This window comes from Nannospalax galili, unplaced genomic scaffold (genome assembly GCF_000622305.1).
Source record: "Nannospalax galili isolate Female #2095 unplaced genomic scaffold, S.galili_v1.0 scaffold357, whole genome shotgun sequence".
NCBI lineage: Eukaryota > Metazoa > Chordata > Mammalia > Rodentia > Spalacidae > Nannospalax > Nannospalax galili.
In genome coordinates this window covers 1,363,853-1,377,293 of record NW_008340410.1, presented here as the reverse complement: position 1 = coordinate 1,377,293, position 13,441 = coordinate 1,363,853, and the positions used below count along the sequence as shown (strand labels likewise).

The 13,441-nt window shown below is 44.5% G+C and overlaps 1 protein-coding gene across 1 annotated transcript in view; it reads left to right on the top strand.

The window, feature by feature from the left end:
* Positions 1-5,380: 5,380 nt before the first annotated feature.
* The window catches only part of Cntn1 (contactin 1), a 367,258-nt gene continuing 359,197 nt past the window's right edge, over positions 5,381-13,441 (top strand). The window contains exon 1 of the mRNA XM_008835443.2: positions 5,381-5,525. The gene's annotated coding sequence lies outside the window, so the exon portion shown is untranslated. The remainder of the gene's footprint in view (positions 5,526-13,441) is intronic.

Below are 13,441 nucleotides of genomic sequence, written 5' to 3'. Positions count from 1 at the left end.
ACGGATGGTCGTTGGGCCACCATATGGGTTCTGGGAACTGAACCCGGGTCCTCTGCAAGAGCAGCCAGTGCTCTTAGTCTCTGAGCATCTCTCCAGCCCCCCATATGCCTATTACATAAAAACATCAGAATTGCCTGGTGCACAGCAGTTTATGCAGTGTCATTATGAGGCTAATGAGTATAACAGGTGTGCAGATAAAACTAGACAAAACTGTATCAACATCTAGTTATAGCTGGAGTCTGGATCACAACAGTAAACATATTTTTCCCTGTCCCATGAACAATGGCTTTATCTGGTGTCTTTCCCAGAACAGCTCTAGCCCTTTCTCCTCCCTGAATCACGTAGCCTATTGAAGTTCATCAAAATGATTCCATTGGTATCTTCATCTCCCCACATCTATGAAATATATGGAGGTATACCATTTACACAGAGATGAAACAGGGCACAATCAGCGTCTAAGTTTGCTGCTTTATAAGGTTGAGGTCACAGTTGGTGGACCTGGAATTGAGGCATCAAAAAATTGGACTGGAAAAGAGTAGCCAGGTAGGCAGGTTCAGTCTTGCAGTTATGTTCTGTCACCTGGGGAGAAGAAGGGACCCTCTCTGTGTTGCCCCATCGTGGCAGTCTGGTAGGGAGCATAGCTGCACATCTTCCAAATAAACAGAGGGACAGTGTTGTCTTTTCCCTGGATGACTCAAGTCCCTGATGGGCCACAGATCTCCACGGTCTATTCACTTGGCATTACATTGCTAAATTGCTCTTGGCTCTATTGAATTCCCCATCTCCTCATTCTTCTGCACCGCATTGGCCCTCCTTCTTCAGACATTCCAATTTCCTCCTACCACTGATTAACTCTCAGGGAGAGGAAAGGAAACTACAGCAACAGTACAGCTTTCCCCAGCATGCATTCCCTTTCTCTCTCCTCTGCTCCACCCACCCCTTTCCTCACTCTGAAGCCTCCCAGGAGAACAGTTCTTAACATAGCCTGATGTGACAAAGAAGTGGAGAGCAGAAAAAGGGATTTTTTTTTTCAATCAAAATTCAAGGCTGCACTCAACAGAAAGGCAGTAGATGCTCTGCCCACTGCTTTGAAGAGTCGTGCTAAACACAGCCAGCAGCATCTTCTTCAGACTGCAGTGCCTCTGGCCTGCAGCATCTCCGATCACATCAGTCTACTGACCTAGCTTTTCAGAGCTAATTGGGAACTCATGCACACAGAGGGAGCATACAACACATACCTAGGCACACACATATGCAACATGCGGAGTCGCTGTTAGCGTGATGTGCTAGGGAGACAACACTAAGAAAATAATTTTCAAATGCTGAATGCTGGAAACGTAGTAAACTTGCTTCTCACCCAGAGCTACTGCAATTTTTCTGAAGATAAACTGTAAGAATAGAATTCCTTTTGTTTTGGCAGTGACTGCTGTGTCTCCAAAAGGGAGGCCTACAGAAAAAGCCACATGTGTTATTACAAGAGTATTTTTACACAGCTGCCATTGTTTGGCAATAGCCTACTGATTTCTTTTTACTATTGTTTCATATCTATAATAGGAATCAATGTATAATGAAATAAAAGTCATGTTACTCTTTATTCAAAGCCAATGTGTTCTCCAAATTCAACTCATAGATCTCATGGGGAGGGAGAATGCCTAATTGAGTGTTAAATTGTGGCTTTAGTCTCTCTTATTTATCAAGAGTCAGGGGTCAGAGACTAGCTAGTTCCCACCCTCAACCTTAATATTCTCTTTCCCTTCATTTCAACAGCCATTTTAGATACTGCACATCCTAGCTTCTGAATGGCTCTTCAAAATAATGACTATTTTTGCCTGTGGAGCAGACACAGAAGTGGATGTTAGACTTTTCATCATAGTTCATTTTGTGCTGTTAGCAGAATACCTGAGAGAGGGTAATTTATAAAGAACAGTCATGGGTGTTAGGAAGTCCAAGTGCTGGTACCTGGGAACAACTCTATGCTGTATCATCTGTGGTCGAAGGCGCAGGACCAGCCGACATGGATGCATGCTCACAGGTATGGGAGGCGTTGGGGGACTGGAAGAACTCACCTATGGAGCCCAATTGCATTAGTTACTCATCTTGTAACTGTAACAAAACACCCAGAGGGCCTGGGTTCAGTTCCCAGAACCCATATGGTGGCCCAACGACCATCCGTAACTCCAGTTCCAGGAAAATCCAAAGCCCTCTTCTGATCTCCAAGAGCATTGCACATGGGTGCACTTAGATACTTGCAGGCAATACACTCAAACACATAAAAATAATAAATAAAATATTTTTAAAAATAGGAATATAAGCTGGGCGTGGTGGTGTACGCCTTTAATCCCAGCACTCGGGAGGCAGAGGCAGGCAGATCTCTGTGAGTTCAAGGCCAGCCTGGTCTACATAGTGAGTTCCAGGACAGCTGGGGCTACAGGGAGACCCTGTCTCAAAAAGACCACAAAAAAAAAATTGAAATATAGGCCTTTCAGAAACATATGTACAGGTTTTGCTCTCTGAGATGATAACTGTGCTGGACAGCTTTGGTTGTCAATTTGACACACCTGGGGAGAGGAAGTCTTAATTGGGGAATTGCCTTCATTGGAATGGAGTGTGGCCATGTCTGAGGGGGCATTCTCTTGATTATTGAGTGATGTGGGAGGGCCCAGCCCACTGTGGGTGGTGCCACCCCTGAGCAGGTGGCCCTGTGTTGTACAAGAAAGCAGGCTGAGCATGGGGCCAGGTGAGCAAGCCAGTAAGCAGAGTTCCTCCATGGCCTGTGCTCCAGCTCCTGCTTCCAGGTTCCTGCCCTGAGTTCCTACCTTGGGCTCCTTCAGTGATGAACTGTGACCTGGGGGATGTAAGCCAAAAAAAAAACCCTTTCCTCCCCAAGTTGGTATTGGACAGAGTGTTTTGTCACAGCAATTGGAAGCAAACTAGAACAATACGCAATAACCTGGAGAAAGTTTTACTTGAAAGTATGAGGCACCTGATTAGACAAAAATAATCTTCATAGTACTATTTTTCCTGTGTGCATGCACATACATATGGTTATTAGATCAACATTGTATGCCTGGAAAGTAAAGAATGCTCCATGAAAGCTTGTGTGCCTCACTCACCACAGTATTCATAGTACTGATAGCTGTTGAAGGACGGAATGAAGGAAGGAGAAAATGAAGAGCGTGGAGGTTTTTCGTTTCTGATCTCAATGCTGGTGCTGCCCTGGATGCGCAGGTTTTCCTTTGATGCTCTGTTTTCTTTCCTGCTGAAATCTGGACGAGGATGTACTGGAGCTCACGAGAACTCCAGATAAGTTAGATTTATTGAACAGTCAAACAATGTTAAAATTGGGGCTGAAGAGATGACTCAGAAGTTACGAGCACTGGCTACTGTTGCAGAGAATCGGGGTTTGGTTCCCAGCACCCACATGGAGGCTAACAGCCGTCTGTAACTCCAGTTCCAGGGAATCCAACACCCCCTTTTGGCCTCTTGGGCTTTGCTCCACATGGGTGCACTTACACACCTGCAAGCAAAGTACTCATACATGTGAAATAAAAATAAATCAATCAAAAATCAGTCAAAAAATTTAAAGGATCTTAATATTAAAAACACACATTTTGTTGAGCACATGTCTTTAATCCCAGCACTTAGGAGGCAGAAGCTGGTGGATCTCTGTACGACCAAGGCCAGCCTGGTCTACATAGTGAATTCCAGGCCAGCTGGGGGATACAGGGAGACCCTGTCTCAAAAAGACCAAATAAAGAAACAAGCAAACAAACAACAACAACAACAAACCCTACACACACTTCCTATTGTTTCACTGATATTCTGATCTTCTGAGTACCCATTAAAAGGTCAATGCCTTATCCTTCCTGAGTTCTGTAACACTTAGCAGGACGTGGCACTGGATAATACAGGAATGTTTCACGGTTCCGTGGGATAACTGGAGTCTCTGTGGGGGACGAAGGTACGAGACTGATGGTCATGTTCTGTAGAAACATGACTCAAGAGGCTTTGGCAGTTGTCACAGTGTCAAGAGGGTTCCCATGACACAAATCACATCTACTGTTCCTTGTACATTACCTCTGGGCTCCCTTTCCACTTACAGTGCTACGAAGAGAATTCTTTATGATGAGGTGGGCCTGATGGTATTAACAACTCTAAGCACTGCTTGCCTGCACTTAGCATTCAGTAGTATTATCCTCTTCTTTCACGATCATAGCCCAGGAGCCAGGTCTCTCATGAACTCTGACAAGTTGTGTTTTATGTTCAGCACTCATTAAGATGGCTATGTCGTTTAGGTGGAAGAAAAATCGAACTATTTTTAAGAAGTGGATATCTTGTTTCCTCATTAGATAGTAAGTGAACACTCTATTTCCAACTCTCTCTCTCTCTCTCTCTCTCTCTCTCTCTCTCTCTCACTTAGGAGTCCCCCAGCTCTCTGAGTCTACCTGGATAGAAGGCAGAGATGACATATCAACACAAGCCCACTTAAAAAAGGTGGGTTTGGAATCACATAGGTGTTGGGAAGGGGGTGTATGTTCTCCAAGGATTTGAGCATAAAATGTTGGTTGTTAGTAAGGTGGCAGTTAAGACTTTGCCACCAATTGAACTGCCCACGCAAATGCCTTATGTATTTGGCCTTAATTCATTTGCTTAATAATGAAAATTTATTTTTTATTTATTTATTTTTTGGTCTTTTTGAGACAGGGTCTCCCTGTAGCCCCATCTGTCCTGGAACTCATTATGTAGACCAGGCTGGCCTTGAACTCACAGAGATCCTCCTGCCTCTGCCTCCTGAGTGCTGGGATTAAAGGTGTGCGCCACCACGCCCAGCGAAATTTTATTTTGAAGCATCTTCCCGTTTAAAATACTGGACTTACTGGTTTACGTGGGAGGTTTTTGGCGAAAGAGAATGAGGAGTTCCACCATTTTGCTATAAGATTTCTGTGATGCATTTAGATGATGATGGGAACTGGGGAGACACAGAGCCCTCGCTTCCTTGGGTTCTCTTATACGTTTTGCTTTTTGCTTCCCCACTGAAGTCCTGCTCCTCAGGTCGCTGGTCAAATCTCCAGGAGCAGATGGTCCCTTCTGGAAGGCCCCGGGGTCTGGCTGCTCAGGCCGCTCCCTCCCTCTTGTGGGGGTTGCAATACCAGGTCCTCACCTCGGTTTTCCTGGCTTTAGGGGCCCCTCACCAGAAGTGGGAGGAACTGGGGGACCAGGGGCTGCAAAGACCCTCTGCCGTTGGGCTCATCATCCTGGGAGTCCGCAGCAGCCTTGGTCTGGAGGTGAGAGTGACAGCTCTCCTGTCCAATCAGAGGTGCAGGTTGCTCTCAGGTCCCCGCCCCACTCTCCCCGAGGCCCCAATAACCGCGCTCCGAGGCCGGCATCTGCTGTCAAGTAGCTAGGGTGGGCTCGGGCGAGGCGAGGAGGGGCGCGGCGGGAGATGCGCTCCCGGGTGCCGGCGGCTGGAGCAGGAAACCCGTAGTTGTCCGGGCGGTGCGGCGCCGGAGAGGAGCAGGTTGCAGGTAGGACAGGCTAGCCCTCCGGAGCGGGGAAGGCGTGCTTCCTAGCCTCGGCCGCCCTTCCCCTTCCCCTGCCCCGCCCTGCTTAGCCCGGGCTCCCACGGTCGCTGCGGATGACTCAGATAGCAAGTCGAGGAGGAGGTTGTTGGGGTGCTGCGAAGCAGGGGTGCAGGATGCTGGACCGGATGATGCGGGGAGGGCGGCGAGAGGGGACCTGGCCCCGGCCAGGCAACTTTGCACGCCAGGTGTCTGTGGCTGCCTATGGGGACTCGCCCAGGGGATGCTGTGCGGCCTCGGCTGGGGGCTGGGGCGCCGCCTCGGGTTGGGGTGCAGACCAGCCAGCAGCCCAGCCGCAGGTCACCTCCCCGCGCCTGGCCCCTCCCCACCTGCAGGCTCCCCTCCAGCGCATCCCTGGCCCGGCATGCTTGCGGTCAGCGGGAAAGGGACTTGTACCTTACCAGGCTGAGAACTGGCTCCCTAGGGGCCTGGGGGTGGGGAGGATCTGTGTAACTCGTTGGGCATTTTCCCATAAATCGAGTCTGTGGACCGGCCACTGTCCCTCCTCGGCCAAGAGGTGCTGCAGACCCCGGAGGGAACAGGCAGCATCCCTCCCGCCTTGCCGTTTCCTACTGGGAATCACCTCCGCATCTAGTGAAGTGACTGTCAGGACGGACTCCAAGGCAGCCTCCCTGGGTGACCGCATCTGGGCACTAGGTGCTGGCCCAGTGCCGATTCCTGCTGGAGTCGGATTGCTGGTAGCAGTCGGGAGAATTGCAGAGAAATCAGATACTGCATCAGACACCCTGCTGGGAAAATTCCTGAAAAATCGGAATGGTGGGAAAGAAGCGAGAGGTGCAACCATTTCGCTCTCCCTTTCTCGTGCCAAATCCAGCATGGGCATCTGTACGTGAGCCCGTGTGTGCCCTGCCGAGGTGGAGCTATATATAGCTTGCGTGTAGCCAGCCGGCTTTCCCTGAGGTTGAGCAGCCGGCTTCGGCCTTCTGAGGCAATCTGCAAGCTCCGAGTGGGAGGGGCGAAAAGGAATTAAATTCTAAACTGGGGGAAAAGCCAGGAAAAAAGCACTCAGTGACAGAACCCTGTACGAAATAATGCGCACGGAAAGAAAGATCGGTATTTTCAAATATTACTTAGAATACATTCCTAGAACTCGATCTTATCATCCATTTCCCCGTGTTTTCAGCATGATGGTGCATAGCAAACCTTACAGCCTGAACTGTAACGGCATCACACCATCACACAAATACATGGCATACCTGCAATATTTAGTAAACTCATTGGATCACAACTCTGTGCTTATGTCTGCGTCTTGATTAATTGGACGTAAATTTATCTGTGTGGTAACTTATAGCTGCAACTGGGGAATCTGGAAAGGACCCACCCACTTTTCAGAATCAGAATTACGGAGCTGTTAGAGCCATTATAGGTAGTTTTGATAAGCCTTGGTCATGAGCTTATATAAATTTGTGCTGATGTGATGAGTCATATTTATTTGCATTACTGAACTTCCTTTATAGACGTTTGAGCATTTATTTAACCCTGTTGCCTCCAATTACGTATTCCTGATGTATTTCTTTCCATCCTTACAAGTTTAAAAAAAAAATGAGATTGGGAAAGGATAAGGGATATGCTTGGAATCTTCCACTGATTTCAACTGTATTCGCACCGTGCATGTACACACAGGCGCTTCCTCATCAGACACAGCGCTTTGCACTTTCCCATAATTATTTGTCCCATTAATAAATTTACACAATGTTGATACCAACAGGGATGTGTGCCATTTCTGGGCCAACAAGTTTCCTTACAGAGCTCAGTTCTGAATTCCTAGATACTATTCTAACATGTCAGAGGGAGCTGGTGCTGAATTTTGTCTCTTCAACTGCCTATCTGATTAGGGGAGTGAGTGCTTTATTATCTTAGAGTTTTAGTCCCAGGTAGTTCAAAGGAGAATGAAACAGAGTTGACACTTCAGGTTGTAGTGAAGCTTTTCTAAAAATCTATGCATGTGTCTACCCCGGGGTGGGCACATAGTGGATCAATGGTAAGTAGACCTACACCCAATTGATAACAAGGCATCAGTATTTACCAGTTGCATGCAGTTTTGTAAATTCGCAGCTTTAATGCAAAGTAACTGCCCCTCTCTGAAGGTAATTTACATTTGGAAACCCCACCACCCTTATTCTGCTCCTTAACCTTATTTATGTATCTTTTAATTTTTAATTAGATACTTTCCTGAAGAACATAACATATATTTGTATACTTCATCACACTGAACAGTTTTAAGTAACGTCAGTGATCCTTGTTCAGAAAGCATCATGGTGGCAAATTATTTGCATGGGTCCTACTCCGACTTGAGGATAGTCTTCTTGCCAGTAGAGGGCAACATTAAAGTCTACTTTGGGAATGTCTGGCTCTATCATCCTTTCCCTAATGACTAATGGATGATACAAGGTGTTTCTATATCCTTAGCTAGCATGATTCAGCTTTAGGTGTGATGACTAGGTTCTGTTTTCCATAGATCGTTTCGTGTGACCCTTGTAACCAGCTAGAGAGCTAGTTGAAAGACTATTTATATTTCTATATGTAGAACATGCCATATATTCCCCTACTAAAAAGGAAAAAAGAATCAACAAATCTGAAGTCATCACTGGTCCCGGGTACAGTCTCCAAGTTCCTTTGCTCATTCTTCAAATCTCTTCCATTTCGTTTCCCACCGTGAGCCTCACTGAGCTGGCGGCATTTTCTGTGGTGCGTGTTTTCTCTTTGCTCCCCCAACACGTGTTCTGTTCTCTGCCACAAATAACTTATCTGCCTTGGAGCACGTGTCTAACCTCTTGATGTGTCCAGTCAAGTGCCATCATTCCCACATGAAATTGACTGTGGTCTGCACCATGTCTTAGAATCTACCCCTCTCTAAGTCATCAGGAAGCCCCTCTCCTCAGACCCAGTGTTTGTTTTGTGCTTACTGTCTCCTGCTAGTCTCTCCTCCCCAGCACTTTCCAAAATGCACTTCTTTCCTGGAGTTTCAGTTTTAGATACCACAATCATCTGTTGCCAACTTTTCTAAGCCTCCTTTGTTGATCTCCCTTGAATTCCTCTTCCTGCTCCAAACTCTCTAATGAAAATGTTCCTTCCACAGTCCCAGTTCTAATATGCCCCTGACAGTTGTAATACTATCCTAGTTAAAAGCTTAGCCTGTTGGAAGCAAGCCATTATTATGCAGACGAATGAATCCAGAAATTGGGTGTTAGAACACTTCCAAGGTTTTCTTAATGTATTCTTTTTTGAAATAGGGCCTGGACAATTATGGATAAGAGTAGCTGTTAGAAGTACTATTTGCAGTAATAATGTACAGAGTGAAGACTGCATTTTGATTTTCCTTGTCAATGGACAACAGCCCTGAGCTGGGGTTCAGTAATGCCTACACTAACTTCCTAGGCTTTTTGATTTGTGGCTAATATTTTTGAAGACTTCCTTTCAATTGCCTAGAGATATCCACTGTGTACTCAGTAGTTTATCCACTCTTCCACTCTCTACTTCATATCCTGTTATCCACAGTGGCAGTTTCGTCTACTGTCACACACCTGGATTAGCACAGGGGCAATATATCAAGTCTACAGCATAGCAGCTTTAACCCAGGGTGCCACAGACTGCTTAGGTGTGATGTGTTTTAAATTTTCATTATTACTTCTACTTGATTCTGAAACATGTTTTTAGTAGCAAGACATGTTTGGGTTCAACTTCTAATGAGGATTTAGTAATGTGGCCTTGCAAATGTATCTGAAGGTTGAAGCTTTGTTCATTATGGCTAAATGAACTGTCTGCTGTGTAAAATTACATTAAAAGGTACATAAACTTGTTATTAGACATATTTTAATATAAAATTGAAAATAACATTTCTTTATTAGAAAGAAATGCAGGTCATTAAAGAAAAATTAGAAATAAAGTTTTACCCTCGAGATTGTCTCTCTTTTCCATTTTCAGTCTTATTACCGTCAATAAATGTGGATATTTCCAGTTTATAACCTTGAGTTTAGAGTGAATGCTGATTTTTGTGCATCACCTCTTGACTTTGTATCAGATACCAAACATCTATCTATTTCATTTACTAGTCTCATTAACCATCTGTGCATCGCTTCTACATAATCCTTTATATAGATAGCGCCTTTGCAGTGTTTCTAGATTTCCATAGTTATGGAATTCAGCAAAAATATACATTTTTTTGCATTTCTGGCCATTTCCTTATCATAAGTTCTTAAAAGTTACTAGTGAAAACAAATATTTGTTTTCAATTTGTTACATTTATTTATTGTTTTATTTGTGTGTGTGTGTGTGTGTGTGTGTGTGTGTGTGCATGCGTGTGCATGGGACACATGTGGAGGTCAGAGGGCAAATTGGGGACAGTAGGTTCTCTCCTTCCACCATGTGGGACCTGGAATCAAATTCATCAGTCTTGGCAGTGAGCTCCTGTCCCCGCCTGTTGAGTCATCTTGTGAGCCAAAAAAGCAATATTTGTAGCCTTCTAATACATTTGACAAACATTTATATTTTACAATTGAGTGTCTCAATAGTATTTTTATTAGCACCTGGACTATAAATATGACTATTTTGATAGCAAAAGTTACATATCTAGTTCTTTTAAGTTATATTTGTTTGATTTTGAAGAAGTTCAAGAAATGTCATATTTATTGGCTCTGTGTATTTCTTCATTTGTGAACCTCACCTGACTCTGAGTATTTGTGTCTTCTTCATATGAGAAGAAATTTGCAAAAATGTTTCCTGCCCAGGTTTCTACTTTTCTTTCTTCTTTCTTTCTCTTTCTTTCTTTCTTTCTTTCTTTCTTTCTTTCTTTCTTTCTTTCTTTCTTTCTTTCTCTTTCTCTCTCTCCCTCCCTCCCTCCCTCCTCCCTCTTTTCTTTCTTTCTTTCTTTCTTTCTTTCTTTCTTTATTTCTCTCTCTCTCTCCCTCCCTCCCTCCCTCCCTCTCTCCCTCCCTCCCTCCTCCCCCTCTCTTTTTCTTTCTCCTTCCTTCCTTTCTTTCTTCCTTCCTTCCTTTCTTTCTCCTTCCTTTCTTCCTTCCTTCCTTTCTTTCTCTCTCTCTCTTTCTTTCTTTCTTTCTTTCTTTCTTTCTTTCTTTCTTTCTTTCTTCTCTTTTTCTGGACAGGGGGACTGTGGTTTGAAATAGGTCTCACTTTGTAACCCAGGCTGACTTTGAGTTCACTGCTCAAGATAGCACAGGCTGACCTTGAACTTGAGGTGATCCTCCTATGTTAGCATCTAGAGTGCTGGGGCTACAGATGTGAGACACTTGCCTGACTCTGCCTTTTAAAAATGTTGTTTTTCAACATACAGAAACTTACTGCTGTTTGTGCATCTATTCTCATTCTATCTCATATGAGAACTTTCTGCTACCCGACCAAGAATGGAATACAAAAGGTCACACTGATGAACTCCTTTCCTCCTCTGAAGCAAGCTGTAGCTGGTGGATATCTTGTGTTTATACTAATGTGAAATGGTTCCCAGGGCCACATTAATATAGTGCCATTCTATTAAGATCCTATTACTCTTCATGAGGCTAGCAGAGAGTGCCTTCATTCTTTCTGAACTTCCATTGTCCATTTCAAACATGCCGCAGGGTAACATGTACAACAGAAGATATTAATGACCAGGTTACTCAGCCAGAGCAGGACACATTGTTTGCACAATTATCTGAATGACTCAGGCACCAAATCTGCTTCTGCTAGGATTATCCAGATGGTCCTTAATTCACTGGATAATTGCTAAGCCTGAACTTGATGTTGATAATGTAGACCTGATCATGATGTCACTTTACTTCACTCTTTTGTTACTACTTTTTAAATGCTTCAAATTGGTTACTTTCATTTCTCTTAAGAAAAGTAGGTTGCCTGTTTCTTAACCTATTCTCTTACAGCTATCCAGAGAGAATTACACAGAGCTTTGTAGCAAACAAATCAACTGACTACTAACTGTGTGATTGGTACAAGCCCCTTAATTTTCTTAAGGCTTTGTTTTCTGTGTAAAAAACAGATAAATTCAGAGTTCATGGAAGCCCCCTGTCAGTTCACCTTTTTGTAGGTCCTTCTCCTCAAGATCATTTTCCATGTCATAGCCAGAGGCACCTTTCTAAAACAAATCTCATAAGGAGAGCCCTAGGCTGAGAACTGTTGATGGAATAGCCTTTTATTTCCCATCATAAGATGTCCAAAGTCCTTTATATTGTGCCTGAAGTCATTCACCAATAGTCATTGTTCAGTTTGCTAAACTTATTTTCTTGTTATTCAAATCGCTTCCATCTCCAGTAGCCTACCACTCACCTGGCTGCATTTTCCACAATGCATGTTCCAGTCTCTGACACAGTCACCTGTCTTCTCTGTCTGTCAAGTGACCTAACTTCTTCATGCCTCTAGTCAGGTGCTCCATTCCTAGAACTTCTTAGAGTTCCAGCCCTAAGTTTTCAGCCGTTATTCAGCACTGACATAACAGCCTGTGGATTTCCATATCACAGCACTTGTACTATATTGCAACTGATTGTTTGCTCGTCTCTTCCGCACATTGTAAACTTTTGAGAAAAGAGAACATTTGTCAACTTGTCACAAATAGAATCACCTGAGTAGGGAACCTGACTCAAGACATTGTCTTAATTACCAGGAGAGGCCATGGGTAGCAAGCCAGTGAGCAGCATTCTTCTGTGGTCTCTGCTTCAGCTCCAGGTTCCTACCTTGGCATCCTTCAACGATGAATTGTGTAACCTGTAAGCCAGATAAGCCCTTTCCTTCCCCAAGTTTGTTTTGGTCAGTGTTTTATCATAGCAACAGAGGAGCAAACTAGGACAGAAATTGGTATCAGGAATGTGGGATTTTACTATGATGGAACTGGCCATGTCTTTGGCCCGGGGGTGGGGTTGGGAGGGGACGGGGAAGGATCATGTAAGCATTTGGAACTTTGGGCTGGAAAAGTTCAGAGCTTAATCAGCTGTTGCTGTGGAGCTCAGAAGAGCTATGCTGAAAGAAATGTGCACAGTGGAGGCATGGCCTGTCAGGTTTCAGAGGGAAGTTTGAGAATTCCTCAAAGACTCTATCAGTGCCATTTGAGTGATAGTTTAGATTAAGAATCTATGGAAGTGAAGCCATCTTGTGTTTTTTTGGGATGATGGATGCTGGTTAGATAAGGCTGAAAAAATAAACTGTGATTAATGAGAGATCAGCATCATTGAGGCAAAATCTTCTGGGAACTGTTTTTTCAGGGACAGCACACAGAAGTGGTTGGGAGTGAGGAGCAACAATGCACATCAAGCCGAAAGCTGAATTTGATGTGTAAGAATATCCCACGTGGCACTAGTTTGGTGGCATGAAATCTGTATGACTGAAGGGGTCATGGAGAGAAGCTGAGGCTTGCTATTATAAAAGGCCCGGAGACAGTAATGATGAAGGTAGAGCCCCAGTTACTGTGGAAACCCCAAGATTGAAGGGGTTATGGAGGGCTGAGGCTTGGTATCATGTGGCATGGTTGGGATCCATGCAAAGATGGTGTAAAAAGTGGAGACTGCATCATATTGGAGATGTCAGGACCATAGGATGACCACCAAACGCAGCACCAAGTGTGGAGTGGAGCCAGCCCGATCCTGCAGGACAAGCCGTGTGTGCTGAGATGGCAGACCCAGAAAAATGATGCCTCCCCGCCCTTTGAAGTCTAGAAGATCATGAATGAGTCCCAGATGTCAGGCATTGAGCTACAGGATTTGACCTACAGTGCTGGACTTTGGTTTTGCTTCAGTGTGATAGTTTTTATGTCCCAGTTCTTGCCTCTTGGCGTAAAAAAGTATATAATTTGTTTTCGACTTTACAGGAACCAACAGTTAAGAATTTTAAGAGGAACTTGGTCT